The following is a 15,000-nucleotide window of genomic DNA, read 5'->3' on the forward strand; positions in this document are numbered from 1 at the left end:
GAGACAAAGATACACAGAGACACAGACACAAAGAGGGAGGGAGCGAGCCCTCACTGCTGTCAGGAATCAGGTTACTGCAGAGAGAGGAGGATAATCTCATTTCACTGTGGTGAGAGAATGTGTGTATGTGGTGAGAGAGAGAGAAAATGTGGGTGTTTAAACTGAAGTGTGTGTAGAGACTGTGTGGTATGTGTGTGTGTGTAAGAGAGAGAAATGTGGGTGTGTTTAAACTGAAGCTGTGTGTGAGAGACTGTGTGGTGTGTGTGCGTGTATTTAGACTGGGCTGTATGTAAGTTTGTGTATGTGTGTATGTGTGTTCTTGAACTAAGCTTTGTGTGAGTGTGTGTGGGTGTGTGTGTGTGTTTAAACTGAGGCTGTTTTTGTGTGTTTAAACTGAGGCTGTGCGTGGTGTGTTTGAAGTGAAGCTTTGTGTATGTTTGGAGTGAGGCTGAGGTGTGTGTGTGTCTGTGCATTTGTGTGTGTTTAAAGTGGGTCTGTGTGTGTGTGTGTGTTTTTGGAGTGAGGCTGTGTGTGTGTCAGTGTGTGTGTGATAGTAAGGAGGGAGTTAGTAGAGAGTTTGTGGGACTATAAACTTGGTGTACTCATTCTGCCACTGCAGCAGCTCCTGATTCATCTAGAGCTCCATGTAAGGACCCCAACACGGACACTTCATCACACTGAAGGCTGACCCAGCACACACTGGAACACCCTCACACAACAGTACACACTGTAACACAACAAACACAATAACACACCTACACACCGTAACACACACTACACATCCTGTAAAACAACAAAGTGGTGGCCTCTGCATTATGCTGCATATTGTGTGGAGGCCTCTTTATCATGATATGTATTGTGTATCTTAGCTTTAGTCTCATGAATGTAACATATCAAGACCTCTATAGATAATACGTATTGTATTAGGATTCTGTATTGTGATGCTTTTTATGGATTAACTGAGCTAAATGAAGGTGATTCTAAATTAACATACACAACCTGAACGTCTGTCACAGAATAAATCTGAACCAGTTCAAGTTGAACTGAAAGCTGAGTTGGATGAGCGCTGGCAGAAGAAGGAGATTGAGGGTGTGTTTTTGGAGCTTCAGTTTGTGTGAAATGTTCCTTTAAGTCAGAGAGCGCAGTGTTGGGTGGTCGGGGGAGGGGAGGGGGTCACATTAGAAGGGAGTGATGGGGAAAAAGCAATACCGCTCCATCAGCTGAGTGGACACACACACACACACACCACACACGCACACACACACACACACACACACACCACACACAAACACACACACACAGAGAAAGGGATGAACTATTCTTCTCTATGAAAGTTTAATGACTTCCTCCCACTTTCATAAATGTTGTGTCCTCCCTGAGCGCACAATTCCCCCAGCATCCATTAACACGTGTGTGTGTGTGTGTGTGTGGTGTGTGTGTGTGTGTGTGCGTGTGCGTGTGCGTGTGTGTGTGTGGTGTGTGTGTGTGCGTGTGGAATTTTCCTCTTATCTTAAAAATCAATAACAAGGAAAGGACAAAATGCAAAGGTCAGATTAGATTAATGAGAGCACTGCATGTGTTTTGATGTCAGTTATGGTCAGTATTCAATCAACAAATCACAACAAACGTTATAGTAGACTCTTTTACAAACAGAGCAGGTCTAGACCACTCTATGTCAAATTATGAACAGAGGACCCAACACCAAGACAGGATAAGACTCAGTCTGACCCCACCTTAATCCACCATGAGCATTGACCCCAGTATTTAGCTAGTTACAGTGGAGAGGAAAAAACCATAAACTGTATAAAATATAGACGTAGTATCCGTGATGCACCCATCTGTTTCTGAAGTGCTGTTTTGAGGCCAATCGGCGGCGGGAGCCATATTGCTTCTGTTGAACGAGTGTGACGTAAAGAGGCGGGCTTTGAGCCTCCTCGCCAACAGCTACAGTGTTCCCGCCTGTCAATCAAGTCAGCTGTGCCTCTCATTGGAAGACGTAATCTTAATATCTTCGAAATTACCGCATTGAGATAAACCCCCGCACAGTGTGAGCCAATCAGAAATGAGCTATCCAGACTCCACTCGTCTTTTGAACCACTGTAAAACATGTTTATTTCTGCTGCAAGGATGTCTTCTTTGAATTGGTGTTTATGTGGTTTCTGGTACATCCAGCCAGACTCAGTGGATCCTCGATGAACTGCAGTTTTAGCACAGCCGCATTGGACTCATATTTTTCCGATGATGATCAGAACCAAGATAAAGTATCAATACAGCAACTTATTGTATTCTGACTCAGAGATTAAATGTAAGGAACCGTTTAGTATTGAGGACTTTATTATCAGACACAGACACCGGGCTCTGTTCTCCTCTCCTGCTCCTCTGCACTGAACAGCCAGGACAATCAGTCTACGCTCACTGAGAGTCATACACACACACACACACCAACACCACACACACCACACACACCACCACACACACCACCACACACCACACCACCACACAACACACACACACCCAACCACACACAGTGCTCACAACCACACCACACACACAGAGCTCTCAGGTCTGGTCAGACTCATTAAGTGTGTGTGTACTGATGCTGAATAATGCAGAGCTCTGATTGGTGGATTCATAATTAATGTTAGGCAATATGTTGGTGAGAGAGCGCTGTGATTTACACACAACAGGTTTTACTGTCAGTGTGTGTGTGTGTGTGTGTGTGTGTGTTGTGTGTGGTGTGTGTGTGTGTGTGTGTGTATGTGCGCTTGTGTGTGTAACATCACTGTGAAAAAATTCATTAAGCCAGAACTGCTGACATGAGTTTTTATAATCAGCTGTATCTGGTCCTGTGTCAGAGGACTGCTGGAGGTTCATGTTAGTCCATCAGAGTCACACAGCAGGATACGGTTCGCCTGCACAATATGACATTCAATATATAGTTTAAAATGATACTGACTTTTCCCCAACAAGTCAGTCTGTCATGTCCTACAGAGAAGTTTAGTGACAGAGCACAGGATTTAAAACACCACAGCTCAGATCCAACTGGTAATGAATGATGCAGAGAGAGAGAGAGAGCGAGAGAGAGAGAGAGAGAGAGAGAGAGAGAGAGAGATGAAGACACAGCTCAGGCTGAGGGATGTCAAAGGGTCAGCAGGTGAGGATGAGGGCAGTGTTGTGTGTGTGTGTGTGTGTGTGTGTGTGTTGTGTGTGTGTGTGTGTGTGTGTGTGTGTGTGTGTGGGTGTGTGTGGGTGTGTGTGGTGTGTGTGTGTGTTAACTTTGAAGGGAAGCCTGCTTTGATGGTGACCTTTAACAGGTTCAAAAGAAGAAAGAGGAGACTAGGAGGAGGATGAGTCTGACTCTTAGCAAGAGATAGGTTTCCTGTTTGACTCAGCTCAGAGAGCAAAACACAACAACATGATTTATTTAAGCCAAATCAGTTCTGTCAGCCAGACTTATTCCAGTAAATATGATTTTTCAGTAATCAGACTTAGTCAGACTGCTGTCAGGTCGCCCACTATTTTAGATATTTTTCTCTATTTAACCAGACTTACCTTAGTTATTCAGACACATTATAGTAAGTCAGACTTCCTAAGTCAGACTTATTCCAGTAAGTCAGACTGCTGTCAGGTAGTGAGACTTTTCAATAAGCAAGACTTCCTGTAGTTAATCAGTTTACTTTAGTCACATATTATTTAAGTCAGACTTACTTTGGTTAGTCAGACATATTATTGTAAGTCAGACTTACTTTAGTTAGTCAGACATATTATTGTAAGTCAGACTTACTTTAGTTAGTCAGACATATTATTGTAAGTCAGACTATTTAGTTAGTCAGACATATTATTGTAAGTCAACTTACTTTAGTTAGTCAGACATTTATTGTAAGTCAGACTTACTTTAGTTAGTCAGACCATATTAGTAAGTCCGACTAATTTAACAAAGTCAGACTCATTTTACAAGTCAGACTTATTTTATAATTCAGACTTACTTAAGTCAGTCTTATTCAAGTAAGTCAGACTTAATTAAGTTAGTCAGACACATTATTGTAAGTCAGACTAATTTAACAAAGTCAGACTCATTTACAAAGTCAGACTTATTTTATAAGTCAGACTTACTTAAGTCAGACTATTCCAGTAATCAGACTTATTATAGTTAGTTAGACTATTTCAGTAGTCAGACTTATTTCAGTAAGTCTGACTTACTGAAATAAGTCTGACTTACTGAAATAAGTCTGACTTAAGTCAAACCTATTTCAGTAAGTCGTCTTATTAAGTCAGACTTTTTTAAGCAAGACTTATTTCAGTATGTCAGACTTATTTTAGTAAGTCAGACTACTTAAGTCAGACTTTTTCAGTTGTCTCAGATTTATTTCAGTTACTTAGACTATTTCAGTAAGTCAGACTTATTTCAGTAAGACTTATTTTGGTTAGTCAGACTATTTAAGTCAAACTTATTTCAGTAAGTCAGACATATTTAATTCAGACTTATTTAGTCAGACTTATTTAAGTCAGACTTATTTCAGTTAGTCAGACTTCTTTAAGTCAGGCTTATTTTTAGTCGACGATTTCAGTAAGTCGACTTATTCAGTATAGTTGACTTATTTTAGTCAGACTTAATTCAGTTAGTTAACTATTTCAGTAAGTCGACTATTTTAGTCAGACTTAATTCAGTTAGTTAAACTATTTCAGTAAGTCAGACTTATCTCAGTCAGACTAATTTCCGTAGTCAGATTATCTGAGTCAGACTTATTGCAGTAAGTTAGACTCATTTCAGTCAGACTGCTGTCAGGTAGGAGACTTTTTTCAATAAGCAAGACTTCCTGTAGTTAATCGATTTACTTTAGTCAGACATATTATTTTAAGTCAGACTTACTTTGGTTAGTCAGACTTATATTGTAGTCAGACTTACTTTAGTTAGTCAGACATATTATTGTAAGTCAGACTTACTTTAGTTAGTCAGACATATATGTAAGTCAGACTTACTTTAGTTAGTCAGACATATTATTGTAAGTCAGACTTACTTTAGTTAGTCAGATATTATTGTAAGTCAGACTTACTTTAGTTAGTCGACATATTATTGTAAGTCAGACTTACTTTAGTTATTCAGACATATTATTGTAAGTCAGACTAATTAACAAAGTCAGACTCATTTTACAAAGTCAGACTTATTTTATATTCGACTTACTTAGTAAGTCTTATTCAAGTAAGTCAGACTTAATTAAGTTAGTCAGACCACATTATTGTAAGTCAGACTAATTTAAAAGTCAGACTCATTTTACAAGTCAGATTATTTTATAAGTCCAGACTTACTTGTCAGACTATTCCAGTAAGTCAGACTTTATAGTTAGTTAGACTATTTCAGTAAGTAGACTTATTTCAGTAAGTCTGACTTACTGAATAAGTCTGACTTACTGAAATAAGTCTGACTTACTGAAATAAGTCTGACTTACTTAAGTCAAACCTGTTCAGTAAGTCAGTCTTATTTAAGTCAGACTTTTTAAGCAAGACTTATTTCAGTATGTCAGACTTGTTTAGTAAGTCAGAACTTACTTAAGTCAGACTTTTTCAGTTAGTCAGATTTATTTCAGTTACTTAGACTATGTCAGTAGTCAGACTTATTTCAGTAAGTCAGACTTATTTCAGTAAGTCAGACTTATTTCAGTAAGTCAGACTTCTGAAATAAGTCTGACTTACTGAAATAGTCTAACTAACTATAATAAGTCTGACTTACTGGAATAAGTCTGACTTGTAAGTCTGACTTATAAAATAAGTCTGACTTTGTAAAATGAGTCTGACTTGTTAATTAGTCTGACTTACAATAATGTGTCTGACTAACTTAATAAGTCTGATTACTTGAATAAGACTGACTTAAGTAAGTCTGAATTATAAAATAAGTGACTTTGTAAAATGAGTCTGACTTGTTAAATTAGTCTGACTTACAATAATATGTCTGACTAACTAAAGTAAGTCTGACTTACAATAATATGTCTGACTAACTAAAGTAAGTCTGACTTACAATAATATGTCTGACTAACTAAAGTAAGTCTGACTTACAATAATATGTCTGACTAACTAAAGTAAGTCTGACTTACAATAATATGTCTGATACTAAAGTAAGTCTGACTTACAATAATATGTCTGACTAACTAAAGTAAGTCTGACTTACAATAATATGTCTGACTAACCAAAGTAAGTCTGACTTAAAATAATATGTCTGACTAAAGTAAATCTGATTACTACAGGAAGTCTTGCTTATTGAAAAAGTCTCACTACCTGACAGCAGTCTGACTGAAATGAGTCTAACTTACTGCAATAAGTCTGACTCAGATAAGTCTGACTTACGGAAATTAGTCTGACTGAGATAAGTCTGACTTACTGAAATAGTTTAACTAACTGAATGAAGTCTGACTAAATAAGTCTGACTTACTGAAATAGTTTAACTAACTGAATTAAGTCTGACTAAAATAAGTCAACTTACTGAAATAAGTCTGACTTACTGAATACGTCTGACTAAAATAAGCCTGACTTAAAGAAGTCTGACTAACTGAAATAAGTCTGACTTAAAAGTCTGACTTAAATAAGTCTGAATTAAATATGTCTGACTTACTGAAATAAGTTTGACTTAAATAAGTCTGACTAACCAAAATAAGTCTACTGAAATAAGTCTGACTTACTGAAATAGTCTAAGTAACTGAAATAAATCTGACTAACTGAAAAAGTCTGACTTAAGTAAGTCTGACTTACTAAAATAAGTCTGACATACTGAAATAAGTCTTGCTTAAAAAAGTCTGACTTAAATAAGACTGACTTACTGAATAGGTTGCTTAAGTCAGACTTATTTCAGTAAGTCAGACTTTTTCAGTAAGTCAGACTTACTGAAATAAGTCTGACTTACTGAAATAGTCTAACTAACTATAAAGTCTGACTTACTGGAATAAGTCTGACTTAAGTAAGTCTGACTTATAAAATAAGTCTGACTTTGTAAAATGAGTCTGACTTTGTTAAATTAGTCTGACTTACAATATGTGTCTGACTAACTTAATTAAGTCTGACTACTTGAATAAGACTGACTTAAGTAAGTCTGAATTATAAAATAAGTCTGACTTTGTAAAATGAGTCTGACTTTGTTAAATTAGTCTGACTTACAATAATATGTCTGACTAACTAAGTAAGTCTGACTTACAATAATATGTCTGACTAACTAAAGTAAGTCTGACTTACAATAATATGTTGACTAACTAAAGTAAGTCTGACTTACAATAATATGTCTGACTAACTAAAGTAAGTCTGACTTACAATAATATGTCGGTACTACTAAAGTAAGTCTGACTTACAATAATATGTCTGACTAACCAAAGTAAGTCTGACTTAAAATAATAGTCTGACTAAAGTAAAATCTGATTAACTACAGGAAGTCTTGCTTATTGAAAAAAGTCTCACACCTGACAGCAGTCTGACTTACTGGAATAAGTCTGACTTAGGAAGTCTGACTTACTATAATGTGTCTGAATAACTAAGGTAAGTCTGGTTAAATAGAGAAAAAATATCTAAAATAGTGGGACTACCTGACAGCAGTCTGACTAAGTCTGATTACTGGATAAATCTATTTTGGAATAAGTCTGGCTGACAGAAACTGATTTGGCTTAAATAAATCATGTTGTGTGTTTTGCTCTCTGAGCTGAGTCAAACAGGAAACCTTCTCTTGCTAAGAGTCAGACTCATACCTCCTCCTCGTTCTCTCTGTTCTTTTTTGAACCTGTTAAAGGTCACCATCAAAGCAGGCTTCCCTTCAAAGTTAACACACACACACACACACACACACACACACACACACACAACACACACACACACACACACACACACACACACACACACACACACAACACACCACACACACACACTGCCCTCATCCTCACCTGCTGACCTTTGATCATCCCTCAGCCTGAGCTGTGTCTTCATCTCTCTCTTCTCTCTCTCTCTCTCTCTCTCTTCTCTCTCTCTCTCTCTCTGCATCATTTCATACCAGTTTGGATCTGAGCTGTGGTGTTTTAAAATCCTGTGCTCTGTCACTAAACTTCTCTCTGTAGGACATGACAGACTGACTTGTTGGGGAAAAGTTCAGTATCATTTTAAACTATATATTGAATGTCATTGTGCAGGCTGAACCGTATCCTGCTGTGTGACTCTGATGGACTAACATGAACCTCCAGCAGGTCCTCTGACACAGGACCAGATACAGCTGATTATAAAAATCATGTCAGCAGTTCTGGCTTAATGAATGTTTTTCACAGTGATGTTACACACACAAGCGCACATACACACACACACACACACACACACACACAAACACACACAACACACCACACACACAACACTGACAGTAAAACCTGTTGTGTGTAAATCACAGCGCTCTCACCAACATATTGCCTAACATTAATTATGAATCCACCAATCAGAGCTCTGCATTATTCAGCATCAGTACACACACACACTTAATGAGTCTGACCAGACCTGAGAGCTCTGTGTGTGTGTGTGTGTGTGAGTCTTTGTTTGTGTGTGTGTGTGTGTGTGTGTGGGTGTGTGTGTGTGTGTGTGTGTGTGTGTGTGTGGTGTGTGTGTGTGTGTGTTGTGTGTGTGTGTGTGTATGACTCTCAGTGAGCGTAGACTGATTGTCCTGGCTGTTCAGTGCAGAGGAGCAGGAGGAGGAGAACAGCGAGCCCGGTGTCTGTGTCTGATAATAAAGTCCTCATACTAAACGGTTCCTTACATTTAATCTCTGTGAGTCAGAATAACAATAAGTTGCTGTATTGATACTTTATCTTGGTTCTGATCATCATCGGAAAAATATGAGTCCAATGCGGCTGTGCTAAAAACTGCAGTTCATCGAGGATCCACTTGAGTCTGGCTCTGGATGTACCAGAAACCACATAACACCAATTCAAAGAAGACGATCCTTGCAGCGAAATAAACATGTTTACAGTCTGGTTCAAAAGACGAGTGGAGTCTGGATAGCTCATTTCTGATTGGCTCACACTGTGCGGGGGGGTTTATTCATAATGCGGTAATTTGAAGATATTAAGATTACGAGTCTTCCAATGAGAGGCACAGCTGACTTGATTGACAGGCGGGAACACTGTAGCTGTTGGCGAGGAGGCTCAAAGCCCGCCTCTTTACGTCACACTCGTTCAACAGAAGCAATATGGCTCCCGCCGCCGATTGGCCTCAAACAGCACTTCAGAAACAGATGGGTGACATCACGGATACTACGTCTATTTTATACAGTTTATGGTTTCCTCTCCACTGTAACTAGATAATAGGGAGGTCAATGCTCATGGTGGATTAAGGTGGGGTCAGACTGAGTCTTATCCTGTCTTGGTGTTGGGTCTCTGTTCATAATTTGACATAGAGTGGTCTAGACCTGCTCTGTTTGTAAAAGAGTCTACATATAACGTTTGTTGTGATTTGTTGATTGAATACTGACCATAACTGACATCAAAACACATGCAGTGCTCTCATTAATCTAATCTGACCTTTGCATTTGTCCTTTCCTTGTTATTGATTTTTAAGATAAAGAGGAAAATTTCCACACGCACACACACCACACACACACACGCACACCCACACGCACACCACACCACACACACACACCACACACACACACACACGTGTTAATGGATGCTGTGGGGGAATTGTGCGCTCAGGGAGGACACAACATTATGAAAGTGGGAGGAAGTCATTAAACTTTCATAGAGAGAGAATAGTTCATCCCTTTCTCTGTGGTGTGTGTGTGTGTGTGTGTGTGTGGTGTGTGTGGTGTGGTGTGTGTGTGTGTGTGTGTGTGTCCACTCAGCTGATGGAGCGGTATTGCTTTTCCACATCACTCCCTTCTAATGTGACCCCTCCCTCTCCCCCTCGACCACCCAACACTGCGCTCTCTGACTTAAAGGAACATTTCACACAAACTGAAGCTCCAAAAACACACACCTCAATCTCCTCTTCTGCCAGCGACTCATCCAACTCAGCTTTCAGTTCAACTTGAACTGGTTCAGATTTATTCTGTGACAGACGTTCAGGTTGTGTATGTTAATTTAGAATCATCCTTCATTTAGCTCAGTTTAATCCATAAAATATGCATCACAATACAGAATCCTAAATACAATACGTATTATCTATAGAGGTCTTGATATGTTACATATCATGAGACTAAAGCTAAGATACACAATACATATCATGATAAAGAGGCCTCCACACAATATGCAGCATAATGCAGAGGCCACCACTTTGTTGTTTTACAGGATGTGTAGTGTGTGTTACGGTGTGTATGGTGTTATTGTGTTTGTTGTGTTACAGTGTGTACTGTTGTGGAGGGTGGTTCCAGTGTGCTGGGTCAGCCTTCAGTGTGATGAAGTGTCCGTGTTGGGGTCCTTACATGGAGCTCTAGGATGAATCAGGATGCTGCTGCAGTGGCAGAATGAGTACACCAAGTTTTATAGTCCCACAAACATCTCTACTAACTCCTCCTTACATATCACACACACTGACACACACACAGCCTCACTCCAAAAACACACCACACACACACACAGACCACTTTAAACACACACAAATGCACAGACACACACACACCTCCAGCCTCACTCCAAACATACACAAAGCTTCACTTCAAACACACACACGCACAGCCTCAGTTTAAACACACAAAAACAGCCTCAGTTTAACACACACACACACACACACACACACACTACACAAGCCTAGTTCAAGAACACACATACACACATACACAAACTTACATACAGCCCAGTCTAAATACGACCACACACACACACACACAGTCTCTCACACACAGCTTCAGTTTAAACACCCACATTTTCTCTCTTACACACACACACATACACACACAGTCTCTCACACACAGCTTCAGTTTAAACACACCCACATTTTCTCTCTCTCTCACACACATAACACATTCTCTCACACACAGGTGAAATGAGATTATCCTCCTCTCTCTGCAGTAACCTGATTCCTGAACAGCAGTGAGGGCTCGCTCCCTGCCCCTGTCCCTCTTTGTGTCTGTGTCTCTGTGTATCTTTGTCTCTGTGGTCTCTGTCTCTTAAAGGTGTGTGTATGTGGTGTGTGTGTACCTTCTGCTTTCCTGCAGAGTGTAAATCATGAAACACTCATGAAGCTCTCCAAGAGGAGAACCAAAATCAAACATCTGACTACCATCAGAGGCAGGAGTCTCTGTGAGGAGGGTTAAGCTGTCTGACAGAAACTAACCACCAACGTCCTCCTGCTGACAGAGCTCATCATTTCACCACAGCTGAGATCAGACATGAACTCTGTTAAAGGCAGAGGTGATGGTCCTTTATTGAACCAGAAAAACTCTGTACACAGCACAAGACAATTAAATACCTGGAAACCTGAGTAAAAGAGGAAGTATTTGTCTAAATAAACCACAGTCATAAGTAAAACAGAACCCCTACAGCCAGGTTAGTCTCATCTCTTCTCTCTCTCTCTCTCTCTCTCTCTCTCTCTCTCTCTCTCTCTCTATCTCAGTAAAGACAGGTTGGCTGAATGCTTCAATCACATCCCGTGCAGAGGCTGGAGTCCTAAAGCGTCCGGGTTCAATTCCAGCCAGCGGCCCTTCATCCCCCATCTCTCTTTCTCTCCCTTTCCATCTCTCTCTGTGTCCTCTGTCCTTCCCCCCAATAGAGACATAAAAACAGAAACCCAGTGTGACCTCAGCATGTGATGAAAACATAAAGCTGTATCACTCTGAGCTGTTTCAACAGTAACCCCAGCTGCTGCAGGTTTACAGTCAGGTTTCATCCTCAGCTGCTGCAGGTTTACAGTCAGGTTTCATCTCCAGCTGCTGCAGGTTTACAGTCAGGTTCATCTCCAGCTGCTGCAGGTTTACAGTCAGGTTTCATCCTCAGCTGCTGCAGGTTTACAGTCAGGTTTCATCTTCAGCTGCTGCAGGTTTACAGTCAGGTTTCATCTTCAGCTGCTGCAGGTTTACAGTCAGGTTTCATCTTCAGCTGCTGCAGGTTTACAGTCAGGTTTCATCTTCAGCTGCTGCAGGTTTACAGTCAGGTTTCATCCTCAGCTGCTGCAGGTTTACAGTCAGGTTTCATCTTCAGCTGCTGCAGGTTTACAGTCAGGTTTCATCCTCAGCTACTGCAGGTTTACAGTCAGGTTTCATCCTCAGCTACTGCAGGTTTACAGTCAGGTTTCATCCTCAGCTGCTGCAGGTTTACAGTCAGGTTTCATCTCCAGCTGCTGCAGGTTTACAGCCAGGTTTCATCTCCAGCTGCTGCAGGCTTACAGTCAGGTTTCATCCTCAGCTGCTGAGGTTTACAGTCAGGTTTCCCTCAGCTGATGCAGGTTTACAGTCAGGTTTCATTCAGCTGCTGCAGGTTTACAGTCAGGTTTCATCCTCAGCTGCTGCAGGTTTACAGTCAGGTTTATTCTAAACTGCTGCAGGTTTACAGTCAGGTTTCATCCTCAGCTACTGCAGGTTTACAGTCAGGTTTCATCCTCAGCTGCTGCAGGTTTACAGCCAGGTTTCATCCTCAGCTGCTGCAGGTTTACAGTCAGGTTTCATCCTCAGCTGCTGCAGGTTTACAGTCAGGTTTCATCCTCAGATGCTGCAGGTTTACAGTCAGGTTTCATCCTCAGCTGCTGCAGGTTTACAGTCAGGTTTCATCCTCAGCTGCTGCAGGTTTACAGTCAGGTTTCATCCTCAGCTGCTGCAGGTTTACAGTCAGGTTTCATCCTCAGCTACTGCAGGTTTACAGTCAGGTTTCATCTCAGCTACTGCAGGTTTACAGTCAGGTTTCATCCTCAGCTGCTGCAGGTTTACAGTCAGGTTTCATCCTCAGCTGCTGCAGGTTTACAGTCAGGTTTCATCCTCAGCTACTGCAGGTTTACAGTCAGGTTTCATCCTCAGCTACTGCAGATTTACAGTCAGGTTTCATCCTCAGCTGCTGCAGGTTGACAGTCAGGTTTCATCCTCAGCTACTGCAGGTTTACAGTCAGGTTTCATCCTCAGCTGCTGCAGGTTGACAGTCAGGTTTCATCCTCAGCTACTGCAGGTTTACAGTCAGGTTTCATCTCAGCTGCTGCAGGTTTACAGTCAGGTTTTCCTCAGCTACTGCAGGTTTACAGTCAGGTTTCATCCTCAGCTGCTGCAGGTTTACAGTCAGGTTTCATCTTCAGCTGCTGCAGGTTTACAGTCAGGTTTCATCTTCAGCTGCTGCATGTTTACAGTCAGGTTTCATCTCCAGCTGCTGCAGGTTTACAGTCAGGTTTCATCCTCAGCTGCTGCAGGTTTACAGTCAGGTTCATCCTCAGCTGCTGCAGGTTTACAGTCAGGTTTCATCCTCAGCTGCTGCAGGTTTACAGTCAGGTTTCATCCTCAGCTGCTGCAGGTTTACAGTCAGGTTTCATCCTCAGCTGCTGCAGGTTTACAGTCAGGTTTCATCCTCAGCTGCTGCAGGTTTACAGTCAGGTTTCATCCTCAGCTGCTGCAGGTTTACAGTCAGGTTTCATCTTCAGCTGCAGGTTTACAGTCAGGTTTCATCTCCATGCTGCAGGTTTACAGTCAGGTTCATCCTCAGCTGCTGCAGGTTTACAGTCAGGTTTCATCTTCAGCTGCTGCAGGTTTACAGTCAGGTTTCATCTTCAGCTGCTGCAGGTTTACAGTCAGGTTTCATCCTCAGCTGCTGCAGGTTTACAGTCAGGTTTCATCCTCAGCTGCTGCAGGTTTACAGTAAGGTTTCATCTTCAGCTGCTGCAGGTTCACAGTCAGGTTTCAACCTCAGCTGCTGCAGGTTTACAGTCAGGTTTCATCCTCAGCTGCTGCAGGTTTACAGTCAGGTTTCATCTTCAGCTGCTGCAGGTTTACAGTCAGGTTTCATCCTCAGCTGCTGCAGGTTTACAGTCAGGTTCATCTCCAGCTGCTGCAGGTTAACAGTCAGATTTCATCCTCAGCTGCTGCAGGTTTACAGTCAGGTTTCATCTTCAGCTGCTGCAGGTTCACAGTCAGGTTTCAACCTCAGCTGCTGCAGGTTTACAGTCAGGTTTTCTCAGCTGCTGCAGGTTTACAGTCAGGTTCATCTCCAGCTGCTGCAGGTTTACAGTCAGGTTTCATCTTCAGCTGCTGCAGGTTTACAGTCAGGTTTCATCTTCAGCTGCTGCAGGTTTACAGTCAGGTTTCATCTCCAGCTGCTGCAGGTTTACAGTCAGGTTTCATCTCCAGCTGCTGCAGGTTCACAGTCAGGTTTCATCCTCAGCTGCTGCAGGTTACAGTCAGGTTTCATCTCCAGCTGCTGCAGGTTTACAGTCAGGTTTCATCTTCAGCTGCTGCAGGTTTACAGTCAGGTTTCATCTTCAGCTGCTGCAGGTTCAGTCAGGTTTCAACCTCAGCTGCTGCAGGTTTACAGTCAGGTTTCATCTTCAGCTGCTGCAGGTTTACAGTCAGGTTTCATCTCCAGCTGCTGCAGGTTTACAGTCAGGTTTCATCCTCAGCTGCTGCAGGTTAACAGTCAGGTTTCATCCTCAGCTGCTGCAGGTTTACAGTCAGGTTTCATCCTCAGCTGCTGCAGGTTTACAGTCAGGTTTCATCCTCAGCTGCTGCAGGTTTACAGTCAGGTTTTATCTCCAGCTGCTGCAGGTTTACAGTCAGGTTTCATCTTCAGCTGCTGCAGGTTTACAGTCAGGTTTCATCTCCAGCTGCTGCAGGTTTACAGTCAGGTTCATCTCCAGCTGCTGCAGGTTTACAGTCAGGTTTCATCTTCAGCTGCTGCAGGTTTACAGTCAGGTTTCATCTTCAGCTGCTGCAGGTTTACAGTCAGGTTTCATCTTCAGCTGCTGCAGGTTTACAGTCAGGTTTCATCCTCAGCTGCTGCAGGTTTACAGTCAGGTTTCATCCTCAGCTGCTGCAGGTTCACAGTCAGGTTTCATCCTCAGCTGCTGCAGGTTTACAGTCAGGTTTCATCT

At 41.7% G+C, this 15,000-nt stretch overlaps 1 protein-coding gene across 1 annotated transcript in view; it reads right to left on the reverse strand.

Annotated features, from left to right (window-relative positions):
* LOC117830458 (ryanodine receptor 2-like) overlaps positions 1-15,000 on the reverse strand; it is a 39,474-nt gene that overhangs the window by 12,009 nt on the left and 12,465 nt on the right. The gene's annotated exons all lie outside the window — the stretch shown is intronic.

Source organism: Notolabrus celidotus, chromosome 18, assembly GCF_009762535.1.
Source record: "Notolabrus celidotus isolate fNotCel1 chromosome 18, fNotCel1.pri, whole genome shotgun sequence".
Lineage (NCBI taxonomy): Eukaryota > Metazoa > Chordata > Actinopteri > Labriformes > Labridae > Notolabrus > Notolabrus celidotus.